This window comes from Echinops telfairi, unplaced genomic scaffold (genome assembly GCF_000313985.2).
Source record: "Echinops telfairi isolate 266 unplaced genomic scaffold, ASM31398v2 ScPeMD7_9;HRSCAF=40, whole genome shotgun sequence".
Classification (NCBI taxonomy): Eukaryota; Metazoa; Chordata; class Mammalia; order Afrosoricida; family Tenrecidae; genus Echinops; species Echinops telfairi.
Genome location: NW_022103906.1, coordinates 25,867,411 through 25,887,291, shown reverse-complemented (window position 1 = coordinate 25,887,291; position 19,881 = coordinate 25,867,411).

The following is a 19,881-nucleotide window of genomic DNA, read 5'->3' as shown; positions in this document are numbered from 1 at the left end:
GGGTCTCGGGGAGGAGATGAGCCAGTCAGGGTGAGATGTAGCAAAGATTAAAAATACAACTTTCCTCTAGTTCTTGAATGCTTCCTCTCCAACCCTCCCCTCCCACCCCTGCCACTATCATGATCCGAATTCTACCTTGAAAGTCCGGCTAGACCAGAGGATGTACACTGGTACATATCGGAACTGGAAATCTGGAAATACAGGGAATCCAGGGAGGATGATCCCTTCAGGACCAGTGGTCTGAGTGGCGATACTGGGAGCATAGAGGGAGAGTGGGTTGGAAAGGGGGAACCAATTACAAGGATCTACATGTGACCTCCTCCCTGGGAGATGGACAACAGAAAAGTGGGTGAAGGGAGATGTCAGACAGGGCAAGATATGACAAAATAATAATTTATAAACTATCAAGGACTCATGAGGGAGGATGAAGCGGTAGGGAGGGTAAAAAATGAGGACCTGATGCCTGCGACTTAAGTGGAGAGCAAATATTTTGAGAATGATGACAGCAATGAATGCACAAATGTGCTTTACCAAATTGATGTATGTATGGGTTGTGATAGGAGTTGTACGAGCCCCTAATAAAATGATTTAAAAAAAAAAGAAAGAAAATGTTTTGAAAGTGATGATAGCAACTAATGTACAAATGTGCTTGGCACAATGTATGGATGTATATGGATTGTGATAAGAATTGTACGAGCCCCCAATAAAATGATTTAAAAAGAAATATGACATAAGGAACGCATAGGCTTGGGATGCACAGAACCTGTTCTTTGTATTCCATCTATAAGAAGAAGATCCATCAATGACCAAATACAAGTTGCCTTACATGGCCAGGATAAACACTTAGCAAATGTGTGAATAATTCTTCTGACTCCATTCAGACTAAAACAACTAATTTCAGATATTAGGTCACAAGTTCTACACCTGGAAAGTTCATGCACTTCTAGCAATGAAAATACCGTATGACAGATTTCCACGGGAAAGTGTGAATTTAATCTGTTTCTATTTAAATTCCCTCACTCTGGCTTTTTTTCTTTTCTTTTTTTTTTACCTTTAACCCAGATACAAGTCCCTTTGTTCATTGTCCTGTGCTTTCTTGCTGCCTGTTAGTTGTTCCTCCTCCTGAACTTCTGATCTGAATCTCTGCTTTTCCAGTTGTGCCTTCTGGAAAACTCTTCCAGTGTAAAGACATTTTCAAATATTTTCAATCACTTCTACAACAAAGCCAGTCTTATTGAATCAATGTTTCCTTGTGGTATCTCAGGTGAAATTGCTCGTACCTCATGATCTCTGTCTGTCACAAAGTGGGAAACACAAATTGACTCTCTAAGAATTTATCCCACAATGGTTTACTCTTGTCCTACTTGATAAACTTCTCCCCAGAGAGATAAGTTTTCAGTCACAATCTGCTGAACTCATTCTTCCACCCAACTGTGCTAACCATTTGGATTGATGTTCATATTCTGCAAGGTTATGACACTTGTCTAAAAGGATCCTTCTCCGTCCTCTTCTGCTCTCCTTCTGAATGACAAAAATGACTTTGTTTACAATTTTCTAACACCCCATCTCTTCCATCACAATCTCCTATCAGGGCCCCATGCTGATAGCTTTCACCCCTGCAATATGACTCTCTAATGCTCCACTCTCCCTCCCTCTGAAGCCATTCCTTTTCCTCCTCTTCACCCATGACTTCCATCTGATTCGCTCTCTCATAGTATGTGGATCCTGGTCCCCTAACTTTCTCTAGGTATTAGAACTTTACAGACGTTCTGGCAAAGGCCCCCAAGGACTTCTGCTCTATTTGACAAACTCCATTGTTTTTTCATCCTGAAAGATCTGTCTGCCTAACATTTTGTACATTATTTATCTCATAATGAAAGGATTTATTCCTTTTTTTTAAATTAAATACTTTTATTGGGGGCTCGTACAACTCATCACAATCCATACATTCATCCATTGTATCAAGCACATTTGTACATTTGTTGCCCTCATTATTCTCAAAACATTTGCTTTCTACTTGAGATCTTGGTATTAGCTCCTCATTTTGCCCCCTCCCATCCTGCCCCCCCCACAAACCATTGATGTTATAAATTATTATATTTTCAAGTCTTATACTGTCTGATTTCTCCCTTCACCCACTTTTCTGTTGTCCATCCCCCAGGAAGGGGGTTATATGTAGATTCTTGTGGTTAGTTCCACCTTTCTACCCCACCTTCCCCTTACCCTCCTGGTATGGCCAATCTCACCACTGGTCCCGAAGGAATCATCCACCCTGGATTCCCTGTGTTTCCAGTTCTTTATCTGTACCAGTGTACATCCTCTGGTCTAGCCGGATTTGTAAGGTCAAATTGGGATCATTATAGTGGGGGAGGAAGCATTAATTATTCTTTGGATTTATGTTGTATTTCATAAATTCTTTTAAAAAAATTTCCCAGAAATTCTTCTTGCCTTTTCAGTTGAGTGTGATAACTCCTCTTATCTGTATACAAATGAATGTAGGAGTTTGTTACCTGTTCCAGAATAAGCCAAATAAATTAATGTTCAATATTGAACACCCCAACTTTTCCTGTAGAGCATGATCATCCGATGAAAGATCACATTATCAACTCTGTCATTCAATCTGCAATATGGCTGTACCTTTTCTTCCTTGTCACCTCATCCATTCTGGCTGTACCTTATCCCTCACCCCCACACCTAACCAAAAAAGGAATCATTAAATTGTGCTAATTCTAATTTTTAAAGATTCCTCAAATACTATCGCTCCCTTTTATCTACTACTACTGAAGCTTCAGATTAGATATTGAAGCTTTTCCTAGATATTGAGATAGATTCTTATCCAGATTTAAAGCTACCATCTCCTGTTGAACAGGAATCAGTTTTCTGAAGCATAAATTCAATTATTCATTTTCCATAATGGAAGTTCTTCATGCCCCTTCCCCATTATTACAGTGTCAAACTTAAGACCATGTTTCCCAAGACACTATGATCTGATCTTTGATTATGTATTTAGCTTCATCCGTCTTCACTGTTTTAAACATTCTAGGCATATCAAATGATTTGTTGAGAGAGAGAGAACTGCATCCTCGCACACCAAGCCTTGAGAATGACATCCCTGCTTGGAGTAGCCAATGCACAGAGAGAACCAGAAGACACAACTCCCCATCACTGACTCACAGTGCTACGGGGACACAGTCGGGAATTGTGCCTGATCTGACACCCCACACTAGAGTGAAACATGTAGAAAGTGCAGCAGAGCAGCAAGGGGAGCAAAGCAATGAAGTCCCTAAGGAATCCCGAAAATAGACTTTGGAATCGGTGGGCAGGGTTTGGCATTTCACCAGATGTGATTGGAAACCATCCAGAAGGGTGAGCAGACAAACCTGAGACTATTAAAAGGCTTTCTTCCCCGGCCCCCTTTTCTTTTTTCTCTTTCTAATGTCTATCCATATAAAATAGGCAGGTTAATCAATCCTGAGTAGAAAATAATAGGACAACCACTCCAGGGGAAAATGGGAGAGGAGGAGATGGAAGAAAGGGAGGGGGGTCCAACAAACCCAGGGACAAGGGGTCAATTAGAGATCTAAAATTGATGGCGAAGAAGCCATAGCATGCTAGGTGGGGTTTGATCAAGTGCAATGTAGCTGAGAGAAAGCACTGAGAACCAAATGAACGTTGAACGTGATCCTGAGACAGGAGGAAAGTTAAAAGAAAGAGAGGAAAGAACTAGAAGGCAAAATACATTTATAGAGATATAGTCATGCACATATATAAACATATTAATATATAATAGACCTATGTATGTATATTTAAATGTTAATTATTAAGGTAGCAATGGGGATTGGGTCTCTACTTAAGTATTCCCTTGACGCAGGAACACTTTGTTCTAATAACCTGGCATTCTGTGATGCCCCCCTTCCTAACATAATTGCTGAAGTCAAAATGGGTGCATAAGCAAATGTGGTGAAGAAAGCTGATGGTGCCTGGCTATTAAATGATATAGCATCTGGGGTCTTAAGGGCTTTAAGTTAAACAAGTGGCCATTCAGCAAGCAAGCAACAAAGCCCACATGGAAGATGCACATCAGCCTGTGTGATCATGAGGTGTTGACGGGATCAGGAACCAGGCAACAGAAGACCCACCACCACCACCCCAAATATATTGTTGCAAATGGATGGTCAGAGTGGAGACCCAAAGCCCATCTGTAGATGATTGGACATTCCCTCACAGAAGGGTCACAAGGAAGGAACACATCAGCCAGGGTGCAGAATAGCACCAAGTGAAGACACAACATTCCTCTAGTTCTCTAATGCTTCATATCTATCCCCCTCCCCACCACTTTCATGACCCTCCAATGCTAGATTGGAGTATGTACACTGGTACAGATAAGAGCTCTCGACACTCAGGATAGAGGACAGATAAATCCCTCGGAAACAGTAATGGGAGTAGCGATACCAAGAAAGTAGGAGGGTAGGGGGAAGTTGTGGGGGGAAGAAATGGGGAACTGACAACAATGATCAACATTTAACGCACCCCCCACCCCCAGCCCACCCCCAGCATCAGGGGAATGAACAGCAGAAACATGGTTGAAGGGAGACAGAAGATACTGTAAGATATGAAAATAATAACAATTTATAATTGATCCATGATTCATGAGGGTTGGAAGGCAGAGATGGAGGGGAAAAAAGAGCAGCTGATACCAAGGGCTCAAGTAGAAAGATAATATTTTGAAAATGATGATAGCAACATATGTACAACTGTATTTGAAACAATTGATGTATGGATTGTTATAAGAGCTGTAAGAGCCCCTAATAAAATGATTTATTTTAATAATAACAATAAAAGATTTGTTGCTACCTGTGGTAGTTACATAATCTGATGTCAATTTGAGAGGATTATTAGTGAAGGGATGGAGTCTGGCCTGTCAATCAAAATATAACCAATGAGGCCTCTCAGGGGGCATGGCCTTCTCCTGAGAATTCTGGGAACTCCTGTATTTCCTCCTTGGAGGTGGGAGACACTGTCTCTCTCTGCTCACTCCCAGAGATAATTTCTACTGACAAGACACATGGCGCTACACCCTGGGAGCTGGAGAAGACACTTGGACCTACAATGATGCAACCAGACCTCTGGAGCCAGAGAAGCCATGTAGTAGAGGCTCCTGCCAGGCTTGAGATGCTTACAACACCAGCGGATCCATAAGACTTTCCACCCACTGGCCTGTGATATTTCTGCCCCCAGCATCATTGCATGTGTTTTGTGAGTCTAAAGAGGACTTTATAGATTGGTATCAGACACATGGTCTAATATTGGACTTATGGACTTGATCTGGACTGGGCTGGGACCTTTTCTCAATATTCAATTGCTCTTGTATATAAAGCTCTTTCCTATACATCTGCGAATGTCCATGAATTTGTTTCTCTAGTCAACCCAGATTAACACAGTAACAAAATACGTCATGGAGGTTTACATACACCCACTTTTGCACATACACACAACTATCTTTCTTTCTTTGCACTTACCAATTAAGTCTTCTTTTAAGTCTTTTAAGACCTAGTCTTAGTATCAGTTTACTGTATATCTCTATTGGTAATGAAATACTCATCGTCATTCCATTTGTAGTTGACTGAACCTGGTCTTTATTTTTATTATTGCTACATCTTCAACTGAAGTGGAACATATAAAGATCGATATCCTAGGTATTACTGAGTATAAATGGATATTTTGAATGGTACAATCATGGTTTACTATACCGGGAATGACAAATTGAAGAGAAATGATATCACATTCATCATCAAAAAGAACGGAAAATCTTGTTTCAAGTGTATTATATATATTGTACATTATATAAGTGAGGGACTGCTATCTGAAAAGTGGACAATTCAAACCTATTAGTCATTCTTTAGGAGAAAAATGAGTTTATCTCATCTCTTCAAGATTTAAAAAAATCTTGGAAATCCTGTGCAGGGTTAATATGAGTCGGAATTGAATCAATGGTAGTGTATACATGGAAGATCAGTTAATACACCTATTATTCAAATTTATACATTATCCACTAAAGCCAGTCATAGAAAAATGGAAGAATTCTACCAACTTCTTCTATCTTAAATTGATTAAACATGCAATCAAAATGCATTTATAATTATTGTTGATTAGAATGTGCAAGCTAGAAACAAAGGGGAGGGACCAGTAGTTGGATTTTGTGTGTGTGTCAGCGGCGGGGGGGAGGGCTAAGCTGGAGAGGACATGATAGAAATTTGCATGACTAATGACTTCTTCATTGCAGATACCTTTTTTTAGCAACATAAATGATGACTATACATGTGGAGCTCACTAGAAAAAATACACAAAAATACAATTGAATACATATTTGGGAAGGGATAATATAGAAACTTAGCATCGTTGGCCAAAACACAGCCAGGGATAACCCTGGAAAAGGTCATCAGGTGCTCATATGTGAGTTCAGTTTGAAGATGAATAAATTGAAACAATTCTATGAAACTCAAAATATGACCTTGAGTCATCCAACCGGAAGTTAGAGACAATTTTAACTGTTTTGATACATTGAACTTTAATTATTGAAGACCAGATGACTAGTGGGTTGGCAGCAATAACATACATGCAGAAAGAAAAGTGTCACATAAAAGATAGGAAAGAATAAAAGGACAAAAATAGATGTTAAAAGAGACTCTGAAATTTAACTTGAATGAGATAAAATAAATGAAAGAGATGGTGATGCAAAAGAGCTGACTAGATCATTTCAGAGGGCCACTTGAAAAGACAAAGTAAAGCACGACAATGATATATGCAAAGGCTTAGAGTTAGAAAACCAACAGGGAAGAACACATTCAGCGTATCTCAAGCTGAAAGAACTGAAGAAATAAGTCAAGCCTGGAATTACAGCACTGAAGGATTCTAGGGGGAAAATCTTGAATAATTCAGGAACCATCAAAAGAAGATGGGAAGAATGGACACAGTCATGGTACAAAAATAATTGGTCAACGTTCAACCATTTAAAAAACCAACGATATAGAAAGAACAGGTCCAGGTTGCACTGAAGGCATTAGCAATATGACAAAGCTCCAAGAATTGACAAAATAACAATTGAAATGTTGCAAAATCCAATGCAATATTGGAAGTACTAAGTTTGCTATGCTGACTGGAATAGATTCATAATTGTGCCAATTCCAATTAAAGATGACCCAATAGAAGGCATACATTTGCTAACAATATCATTAATATCGGTTGCAAGTCAAATTTTGCAGAAGGTCATCCAACAATGGTTGCAGTAGTACATTAACAGAAAGCGGCCAGAAATATAAGGTGGATTTCCGAGAGGGCTTGGAATGAGGGGTATCATTGCTAACATCAGATTAATCTTGGGTGAAAGTAGAGCATGTCAGAACAGTAGAAATTCCAGAACACTTGTGCTCTCTTGGAAACCATAACAGACCAAAAGGCAGTTTTTTGAACAGCTTAAGGGAATACTGCATGGTTTGAAATGAGGAAAAGTGTACATGAGGGTTGTACTCGTTAACCATATTTATTAAATCTGTATGCCCAGCACATAATTTGAGAAGCTAGTCTATATAAAGAATTGTAAGATTTATTAATAATCTCCTATATGCATAGGACACAACCTTACTTGCTGAAAGCCAAGGGAACTTGAAGTGCCTCCTAATGGAAATCAAAGATTTCATTGTACAGTATGGATTGCAACTCAATGTAAATAAATAATGATAATTTTCCACTTACCAATAGACAACATCATGATAAATAGGGAAACGATGGACGTCAAGGTTTGCATTTTGCTTGCCTCCACAATCAATCCTCCTTGCAGTAGCACGAAAGAAGTCACATGACACATTTCATTGGACAAATCTGCTTAAAGTGTCAAAACGTCCTTAAATTGTCAAAGAGCAAAGCTACCACTGTGAGGACGAAGGGAGCTTTGACACACACCGTGACGTTTTCAAACACCTCCGATGCGTGTGACAGCTCGGCAGTGAACAAGGAAGACTGCAGGAGCCGTCATGCACTTGAGTTAGGCTGCCGGTGAAGAATATCGAAAGCACCCTGGACTTCTAGAAGAACAAGCAAATCCGTTTGGGAAGAAGTGCAGCCGCAATACACCTTCTAAGCCAGATGGCGAGACTGTCTCAACCACTGTGCATTTTATCAGGAGAAACTAGACACTCGTAAAGGACATTATACTCAGTTAAGTAGAGGGTTAGCAAAAAAGACGAAGACCCTGGACTTAGCGACTGTAACAATGGGCTCAAACATAGCGACACTTGTAAGGACAGTGTAGAATTAGGCAGTGTTGTGTTCTATTGTGCATAATGTCCCTCTGAGCTGGAACTGACTCAAAGGCACCTAATGAGTAAGATAGCTTCAGGCCTCGTAGTGTTTGACACACAGTAGATACTCAATAAATATTTTTAGAAATTTGATGGAATTCATGATGCCCGCATAGAGTTGACCCCAATCTTTTAGTGCTTACATTTTGCTTTCATAGATCTCTGTATTTAACATTGCATAATGTATCAATTCCTCTAAAGTTTGGCTTCCTCATACACTATCCGGGTGGGGTCTTATAACCAAGTAGTAGCCACATAGACTCACATGTGAAGGTCACAACACCAAAGAGATCTGGAAGACCTAGTTGGATGTCAAATTGAAGTGAACAAAAATGATTAAATCTGTGTTTGATTTATTCCCACATCATATGAGGGATGGTAGCAATTAGGAGGTTCAAGACAAAACCATGAGAACTTACTTAAAAATGTAGTCAGGTAAGCTGGTGTGCTCCCTGAAGGTTTGGGAAAGAGGCACAGCGTAGGTGCATTTATAAGTTACTTGTAAAAGTTCCTAAGGATGCCAAGCAGGAATAGGCACATTAAGATTTTTCTGTGGTTGCTGTGGTAGTGGACGTGTGACTGTGTTCTCTTTGCATTTCAATCTCCTCTTCTAGACTTTGAGCCCTGTAGAAAAAGGAGCTCTGTTTTAATCAACTTTTTAATCTAAAGATCATAATAGAGTAAGTCTTTAATACCATATATAGAGTAAGTTATTCTTCTCATCTAAAACCTGATTGTTCACATCTTTATTTACAAATAAATAAAGCTCTATGCGTTGAATAGAAAGGTTTGCTAAGAATAGGCTGAACTTGACGTGTTATTTTGAAATGGAAGCTTTGTGAATTTCAATTTATGAAATCTGAACAAAACTTCAGTGTATTAGTGCCTTGTAATCAAGAAACAACCTGCTAGTTAAACAAACCATTAGCTTTGAAAATCGAAGCATAAACAGATAAACTTGCAATCCGGGCTTTCCTGCTGGGGCTATCAGCCCAGGAATTAGCAAATTAAACAGAGTGCTGAATGAGTTGTTTTAGGATAACTTCAATTGGAAGTAACTCCTAAGACCAGTAGAGCACTTTGTCACAGTCAAAGTACACAAAATATAAATAAACGACTTTGCATGATGGAAGCAGTTATTGCTATTACTGTACTATCAGCTGGTTTCACGCTAGAGGCATGTCAGCATGGTGGAGGGGAAAAGAGGAGTGGTCTTCTCTGGATGTGAGCAATAATATGGGGGACGTAGTGTACAGACAACAAATGTAAATGCACTAAGTAATCACCAGTCAAGTTTTTATCATCAAGCAGTGACAACAAATTTATACATCCAGAATGGTCCTCAGAAGTGATGATGAAACTTCGTCTCATGAATTTTGAGCATATTATTGGAAGATACCAGTCCCTGGTAAAGGACATGCTTGGTAAGGAAAGGGTCAATGGGGAAAAAAGAAGATGCTTGATAAAATGTACTGGGATAGTGGCTGCAACAGTGGACACAAACAATAATTGTAAGGATGCTGCAGGTCCAGGCAGTGTTACGTTTTGTTGTATATAGCACCAATATTAGTCAGAACTCACTGGAAGGCACTTAACATAATGACAATAATAACATGTGCTGGCAATTCAAACCAACATCAATGATAAAATACTCTTCCCTCTAATGACTCTGTTGTTGGACTACATTATAAACAATTGTTATATTAAGTAATCAGTTTTACAATTGTTATGCTTAATATTATTTAAATTATATACTTAATTATATTATTATAATTCAGTTTATATGGACTTCAAATGAACACATTTTTGTTATTTATTTTCTAACAAACATTCCACATGAGCATTAGAAAACTCCCAGTTATATCATCATCTGTCACTGTGAACTCAATTTGTTTCCTAAATGAAGATGCAAGTATTGTGAATGTTTCAAACTCACTTCCTTGGACAGTAGGTGGTAACATATTTTGGTGTCTAAATAGTGGATAAGTAGTAAGCTATGATAGCATGATGATTTTAAAGATGAAAAATCATAAATAACCCAAATCACTTCAGTTCTGCCATTCTATGTGGACTTTTAAAAATTATATTCATCATTTTATTGGGAATGCTTACAGATGTCATAACATTCCATAATATAAATAGATCAAGCGTAATTGTACAATTGCTACCACAACCAGCTTCAAAATATTCTTTCCTCTTGAACTCCTTGATATCAGCTGCCTTTTGTCCCACCCTTCTCTCCAGGAATCCTTGTTATTGTTATATATATGTATGTATATATATATGATATGTATCTATATGATATATACATTTCATATATATCTCCATATCTAACCCCATCCAATACATCCATTCACCTACACTTCTGTTATTCACTCCCCTTGTGTCCTTGTGTGGGCTTATATAGTCACCATTGCTTTCAGTTCCCCCTTCCTTCCCTGTCTCCCCCCATGTTCCCTTATCATCAGGGTATTATTACTCCCATTGCTATTTCTGAAGGGTCATCCAATCCTGGCATTCCTGCATCAAATGATCATAATTATACACATGAACATATGCAGGTCTAGCAGTGTTAGTGAGGTGAAACATAAGCCTTAATAGTAAGAGGAGGAAATATTAAAGAACCCGAGGAAAGTTATGTGTTTCATCAGTGCTGTACCACACACGAATTCCTCATCCTCCCCATGCAGACCCGCTGTGTGGGCCTAACCAATTCTCTTGCAGGTGGGTTTTGGGTCTCCACTTTGTCCATCCTCCTTCACACCAATTTGATTACTTGTTTTTCAACTTCTGATACCTACTCCCTTCGACACCTCATGATTACACAGGCTGGTGTGCTTCTTCCATGTGGGCTTTTTTGCTTCCCTGATTGATGATCAATTGTTTGTCTACGTGGACTCTTGGAATTCTTGTATTTATACTTTAAAATATCAGGTGGAGAGAAATGGGAAAAGGAGAATCCAATTCATTTGAAACACTGAGCTTCTGTTGAAAGTGATAGAGAAAATTGGGAATGGATGAAGGTTCAATAGCATGAACAATAGAATTTATTATACTTGTTTAACTATACATCTGAAGATGGTTGAAATGACAGATTTTTGTTACCCATGTATTTATTGGAGGAGCACTGGTGGTGTAGTGGGTCCATGTTGCACTCATGCCCCATGGTTGACAGTTCAAAATCACCAGCAGCTCCAAGGCAGAAAGACTGGGCTTTCTATTCCCATAAACAGTTACAGTCTCGCAGACCCACAGGAGGGTTACTATGAGTCAGCATTGACTCGATGGCAGTGGGTTTATATATTTATCACAATTAAAAAACACAATGGACCAATATTGAGAATAGCAATACCATGAGGGTAGGGGGAAGGAGGGGGAAGAAGGGGGAGAAAGGGGAACTAATCGCAGTGATCGACGTACAATCCCTCCCCCAGGGGGACGAACAGCAGAAATGTGGGTGAAGGGAGATAGCAGATGATGTAAAATATGAAAATAAAAACAATTTATAAATTATCAAGGGTGGAAGGGTGGGGAAGGGAGGGGAAAAAGGAAGAGCTGATACAAAGGGCTCAAGTAGAAAGAAAATGCTTTGGAAATGATGATGGAATCATATGTACAGATATGCTTGATACAATTGATATATGGATTGCTTTAAGAACTATAAGAGACTCCATTAAAATGATTTATTTTAAAAAGTGGGAATTTGGAGAGCCAATATCTTTATATGATATTTCAATTCATATATAAAGTCCATTTATTTCATCTCATTGTAGTTACTGAAAATAGGTGAGCACAAGGACATTTAAACATAATTTGCTTTAAGTATTAAATACATTACATTTTCCAGTTTTCCTCACCCTACCCTTCCTCTTTTTCTTCTTCTTTTCTTCCTGGTATGATGCTAGGCCCTGCACATGCGCGCCTTGTTGCTAGGTGCCATCAAATTGATCTCCATTCGTAGCAATCCTCTGCACAAAAGAATGAACCATGTGCCAACCTCACAGTAGTTGCTGTATAGGAGCCCATTGCTGTGTCATTCCATCTCATCAAGGGTCTTTGTCTTTTTCCCTAACCCTCTCCTTAAGTCCCCCATTAAGCAGGGAAGAGGAGGAACATGTCTGAGTTTGTGGCTCAACAATTCTACAGTTGTTCACAACTTCCTACATTCTCTTTCTATATTACTACCTTAAAGTCTTTCTCTCTTCATCTTCCAACATCACACCTCTGCTCCTTAAATTAGTCCTGTTGTTGTTGCTATGTGCTGACAAGTCGGTTCTGACTCATAGTGACCCCATGAACAATGCAAGGAAGCACCACTAAACCTTGTGCAGCCCTCAAAGTTGGTCCTGTTTGAGCCCACTCTTGCAGCCAGTGTGTCAATCCATCTTGTCAAGTGTCTTCCTCTCTTTTGCTGCCCTTCTGTTTTACCAAGCATGATGTCCTTGGACTAGTCTCTCCAGATAACATGTCCAAAATATGTGAGATGAAGTCTCGCCAACTTTGATTCCGGTGAGCGTTTTGCCTGTACTTCTTCCAAGACAGCTATGCTTGTTTGTTTTTTTGACAGACCATGGTGCTTTCAATATTCGTCACCAGCAACATCATTCGAATGCATTGATTCTTCTGCAGTCTTCTGTATCAAATATCCAGCTTTCAGATATGAGATGATTGAAAATACCATGACTTGTCAGGCGCACCTTAGTCTTCAAAGTAACGCTTGGATTTTCAACACTTGAAAGAAGTCTTGTGCAGCAGATTCAACCAATGCACTGAATTGTTTGACCACTTGACTGCTATTTTCATGAGAATTGAATGTTGATCTAAGCAAGACAAAATTCTTGACAACTTCCATCTTTTCTCCATTTATCATGATGATACCTTCTGGTTGAGTTGTGAAGGTTTGAGTTTTCTTTACATTGAGTTGTAATCCATATTGAAGTTGGCCATCAATCTTCATCAGAAAGTATGTCCTCGTCTAAGTCTGCCCTGAATCTCTGGAAGCGCCCTGTCAATGATGCAATTGTTGTTGAATGATCTTCAGAAAAAATGTACTTGCTTGTGATATTAATAATATTGTTCCATGATTTGAGAATTCTGTTGGGCCATCTTTCTTTGGAATGGATACAAACATTCATCTCTTCCAGTCGGTTGGCCAGGTAGCTGTCTTCCAGGTTTCCTGGCATTGACTAGTGAGTGCTTCTAGTGCTTTATTAGCTTGTTGAAACTTTTCAATTGATATTCCATCAATTCCTGGAACCTTATTTTTGGCTAATGCCTTAAGGACTGCTTGGACTTCTTCCTTGAGTAGATGGGTTATTCATGATATGCTACTTTTTGAAGTGGTTGAATGTTTACTAGTTCTTTTGGGTATAGTGCCTTTGTGTATTCGTTCCATATTCTTTCATTGCTTCCTGCATCATTCAGTATTTTTCCCATAGAATCTTTCAGCATTCCAAATCAAGGCTTGATTTTTTTCCCCTCAAGGTTTTTCAGTTTAAGATATGCAGAGTACGTTCTTCCATTTTGGTTTTCTAACTAGGTCTTTTCACATTTCATTATATTACTATACTTTATCTTCTGGAGCTGCCCTTTGTGATTTTCTATTCAGCTCTTTGATTTTAAGTTTCTTCCATTTGACTCAGCTACTTTACAATTAAGAGCAAGTTTCAGAGTCTCTTCTGACATCTACTTTTGTCTTTTTTTCTATCTTTTTAATGACCCTTTGCTTTTTTATGTATGATGTCCTTGATGTCATCCAATAGCTTATCAATGTCATTAATGTTCAATGCATAAAAACCAGCTCTTGAGATAATCTTCAAATTCAAGCAGGATATACTCAAGGTTGTATTTTGGCCGTTGTGGACTTGTTTCAATTTTCTTCAGCTTTGAACCAAAGTTACCAATGAGCAAGTGAGGGTCTGTTTCACAGTAAGTCCTGGCTTCATTTTAGCTACTGATATTGAGCTTATTAATAATCTCTTCCCACAAATGTAGTCAATTTAATTTCTGTGTATTCCATCTGGAGAAATTCACATTTAGTTACCATTTATGTTGTTGGGAAAAGGTATTGCCAAGAAGTTGTTAGTCTTGCCAAATTCTGTCATGTGATCTCCAGTTCTGTTTCTATTACCTAGGCCATGTTTTCCAACTACTGTTCTTTCCTCTTTGTTTCCAACTTTTATATTCCAATCGCCAATAATTATTAATGTCTTGAATGCATCAATTTCAGACTGAAGACCTCAGTAGAATTCTTCAATTTCTTCATCACTTGCTTTAGTTCTTGGTGCATAAATTTGAATAATAGTTGCATTGACTAGATTTCCATGTATGTTTATAGATATTGTCCTATCCAAGACAGCATTGTATTTAAAGATAGATCTTGAAATGTCCTTTTTTGATGAAGATTTTGATGCCATTCCTCTTGAATGTGTCATTCTCAGCATAATAAACCATATGCTTTTCTGATTCAATATGGCTAATACCAGTCCGTTTCTGCTCACTTGTGCCTAGAATACTGATAAGTTTCATTGAGCTTTTGACGATTTCCAATTTTCCTAGATCCATACTTCGTATATTCCAAGTTTCAATTATCAATAGGTGCTTGAAGTTGTTTCCCCCCTCCTTTTGAATCATGCCCCAACAGCAAATGAAAATCCCCAAAGCTTGCTCCCAAAGATGTGGCTCCTTCCACATCATTATGACGAATCTGCTTTGACAAGGCAGTTCTTCCTCAGTTCGATTTCGAGTCCACCCTGAGTGGTTCATTTTCTGGCACCATCTCTAACATTGTTCTACTTCTATTTACTCCAGTATCTGACAATATTTTCATGCTATCCATAAGGTTTCAGTGGTGATTCCCCCAAAGTGGACAGACTATTCCTTGTTTTATAGTCTATTCTTAATCTGGAAGTTCTGCTGACGCCTGTTCACTTGGATGACCCTGCTGATATGAGAAATACCAGTTACAAGGCTTCTAGCATTAAAACAACACGCAAGCCACCACAGTACAAACTGACAGACAAGTGGAGGTATTAGGACTCAAGCTCGCTCTCACTGCTATCCTGTTGATGCTGACTCACAGTGACCCTATGCCACAGGGTAGAACTGCTTCTTTGAGTTTCAGAGACTGTAACTCTCTACAGGAGTGGAAAGTTCCGTCTGTCTCCCACAGAGTTGCTGGTAGCTTCCACTGCTGACCTGACAGCAGGCAATGCACACCCACTACACCACCGTGGTTCCTCATATGAAGACTAGTCCCTTCTATGTTTTTCTCCTCTGCTCTATTCATTCTCTTACATTTCCCCCTTGGTCATAGTTTTCTGTCTGCTTGGGATATCCCTTTACTACCTCATCTCCTTACACAAAGCATTCACAAATCCCCCCCAAAGCCCTCTCTGATTGTTCCATTCTACAAATGTCCCTTCTTTCTCCAACTTTCCATAAGATTGTTCCTGTTTCTACTGATGGCCTTTTATTTCGCAATGCTTGAAACATATATACCACATAGTTATTGAGCACTTTCTGAAAGGTCCTATTTAAGCAGGCTCTTTCCATATATTACTTTTTTATAGTTTAAAACTGTAGGAAGGAGGTGCTATTTACCCACTTAAGAAGTAGAGAAATCAAAATTCACAGAAATCAAATAACTAGGCCAACATTACATAATTATTAAGTGATAGATCTGGAATACAAACTCAGTTTTATTTTAGTTAAAAGCCCAGCTTTTTTCTACTTTCCCAACTTGATACGTGGAAGAGGACTAGGTCTCTCTGGACAGGACTCATATTTCATTGTGTGGTTAGAGCAACCCAAAAGCTAAGCCTAGTCAGATATGCGATGTCTTATTGATGAGTCTATTGCCAATCCATTTCAAAACATCCCAAGAGCTTTCCCCCTATCTCTTTGTCTTTGCTATCTGGTGCTACTATAACAGGAATACTATAAATAAATGGATGGCTTGAACAAATAGGAATTATTTTTTGAAAGATTTAGGGGACCTGTATTCTGAATTCAAGGTGCTGGCTCTCAGGGAAGGTTTTCTCTGGGTGTCAGCTCTGGAGGAATGTCTAAGTCTCTGTTAGCTGTGATTTCGCCCCCCATTTCTGCTTCTTGCTCTCTTATTTAATAATTTTTATATTTCTGGCAGCTTCTTGTTGAAGTACTGCTGTAGCCATTTTTGAATAATGCTCAGCAAAACTTTACTTGCCTTTAATATTAATGATACTGTTTGATAATTTCCACATTCTGTCCATTCTCCTATTTTTAGAAAGGGCAGAAATATGGATCTATTTACAGCAGGTTGAGCAGATACTTGTCTTCCAAATCTCTTGGCATTGAATAGTAAGTGCTTCCAGCATTGCATCAGTTTTTTGAAATAAAACAAAGGGTGTTCTGTTGATTCCTGGAGTCTGATTTTTTTAACAATGCCTCCAGTGCAGCTGTGATTTCTTTCAAGAGTATTGGTGGTTTTGATCATATGCTACCTCCAGAAATGGCTGAATGTTGATCAATTTTTATTTTTGGTGCAATGTGTATTTCTTCAATCTTCTTTTGATGCTTCCTTCAATACTCAATATTGTTATACTAAAGGAATTTTTCAGTATTGCAACTCGGGGCTTGACTTTTTCTTCCTATCTTCCAGCTTGAGATATGCTGAGCTAGTTCTCCCTTTATGGTCTTTAAGCTCCAGATCTTTGATCATCTAATTAAAATATTTTAGCTTGTATTCTCAAACTTCCTTTGAAAATTTCTGTTCAGATCATTACTTCCATTTGATTTAGCTACTCTCCATTTAAGAGCAACTTTCAGAGTCTTTTCTGACTGCCATTTTGGTCCTTTCTAGTCTTTGTAATGACCCCTTTGCTCTCTTCATGTATGAAATTCTTGATATCATCTCAGAACTCATCAAGTCGTCTATTCCATTGCCTGGAAGCTGTTCTTGAGATGGTCTCTAAATTCAGGTGGGATGTATTCAAGGTCATGTATTGGTTCTTGTGCCTTGCTTTAATGTTCTTCAGCGTCAACTCAACTTTGTTTATGAGTAATTGATGGTCATTTCCATAGTTGGCCCCTGGTCTCTTGACAGCAGGGATTGTTCTTTCCACTTTTTGAGATATAGCAGGTATAACTCCTTTGTCCTGTTTTCTGTCTGTAGAACTCCAAGAGAAAGGCAGGATTCTTGGCTTTCACTCTCTGTTCCCTTTAGTCTAATTTCATGACTTGTCTGCAAAGATAGTTAGTTAGTTATCACTCATGAACTAATTTCCTTAACAAAGCTTGAGTAGACACAACCTTGGTGAATATTCAAGAGCATGTGTCCCTACTTTGTACAACGGAATTTTCTAAATTTTATGTTTTGTTTTCATTTTTCACTGTTCATTTTAAGTTTTGCCCTTCCTCTCACATTTTACTTGAAGCAGCAAGGATAAGCCATATGGCCTCTTTTCGATCTTTTGTAGACATTCTCAACTAACCACTCAACATCATCACTTGTAAATTCTATCTTCTACCAAATATTTGAACATAATCCACATAAGTTCTTTGCCTCTACATAGAAAGCATCATCTATTTACATGTTTACCATTTTAATTTAAAGCCTTACTGGAAACACATTTCAGGACTATATTTCTATCAATGTTCTGTTGTTAGTACTAAATGTATTCTCTGAAATGATAGAGTTTTTCACTAGAGCTCTTGAGTTAGTTAGTCTATTGTGCCAACCTGGCCGATAAACACATGTGGGGGTTAATTGAAGGGCAGAGAGATAAATGCCTCAGAGAGCCTCGCATTCCAGTTCTCAGGTCTCTTGCTTTGTGATGGTCAGACCAGGGTGCAGCTGCCTTAGCCAGTTCCCTGCTTCAGCTGGCAGGGCTCACTTCCTGCAAGATATCCCTGAGGAGAAGCCACATGGACCTACCCCAATGCAGCCCTGGGTTCTGGAGCAGCCATGTGGAGACCCCTGCCAGCGCTGAGATGTTTACACGTTCACTGACTCTGCTTTCCTCCTACAGTTGGCATCATTGTGTGTGTTTTGTGAGATGGAGGAGGACTTTGTGGATTGGTGTCAGGCATATGGGTAAATGTTGGACTTGTGGGCTTGGGTTGGGATGTTTTCTTGATGTGCACTTACTTTTTTTATAAAACTCTCTCTTATACATATGAGTTTCTGTGGATTTGCTTCTCTAAAGTACCCAGACTATCACAGCTCTCCTTACTCCCTTCTGAGCTCACACCAAAATTATCTTTTTTAAAAAAAATCATTTTATTAGGGACTCATACAACTCATCACAATTCATACACACATCAATTGCGTAAAGCGCATCTGCATACTCATTGCCCTCATCATTCTCAAAACATTTCCTCTCCACCTAAACCCCCGGCATCAGGTCCTCATTTTTCCCCTCCCTCCACGCTCCCCCCTCCCTCATGAGCCCTTTATGATAATTTATAAATTGTTATTTTGTCATATCTTGCCCTGTCTGATGTCTCCCTTCACCCACTTTTTTGGTTGTCCATCCCCCAGGGAGGAGGCTAGACCAGAGAATGTACACTGGTACAGAGAGGAAGTGGAAATACAGTGAATCCAGGGCGGATGAGCCCTACAGGACCAGTGGTGTGAGTGGCGAAACAGGGAGGGTAGTGGGAGAGTGGGTGGGAAAGAGGGAACCGATTACAAGGAACTATATGTGACCTCCAAAATTATCTTTTATGTTCATAATCCTACTAGCATTCTTTTCTAGGCAATTTAGGCTTCTACTGTTGTACCTTAAAATTATTTCAGATTGTACCCATTAACCCAATTACAAAACGTCCACATTTCATAAATTTGCTAGAGCAACATCCCACTTCCAGAACCAAATTCTGCCTAATTATCTATTACAGTTACAGCAGAATTACCACAAAGGAGTAGGTTGGACAAACAGAAATGTATTTTCTCATAATGTAGAGGACTGAGTTCCGAGTGCCCACGGAAGGAGAAAAGAAAGCTAGCCCCCCTTGCTGACTCTGGTGGAAGCGCCTAGTCTCTGAGTCTCTGCTCCTCAGTTGTCTTCTCCCATTCTTGCTCCTTCTTCTTCTTATAAAGCTATGGCTATTTATTTATTCGTTTATTTTATTTTATTAAAATACCATTTTATTGGGGGCTCTTAGACTCTTATAACAGTCCATACATCAATTGTATTAAGCATATTTGTACATATGTTGCCATCATTATTTTGTAAACATTTATACTCTATTGAGCCCTTGGTATCAGCTCCTTTTTACCCCTCCCCCATCTTCATGACCCCTTGATAAATTATAAATTATTATTATTTTCACATCTTACACTGATCATTGTCTTCCTTCCCCCATGGTTTCTTTTGTTCATCCTCCTGAGGGTAGGGGGAATGTGGTTATGTGTCGATCATTGCAATTGGTTCCCCTTTCCTCCCCTCCACTCCCCACTTTCTCCCTACCCTCCTGGTATATCTATTCCCACCCCTGTTCCTGGATTCTGTGTGTGGTGAGCTCTTATCTCTTATATGTA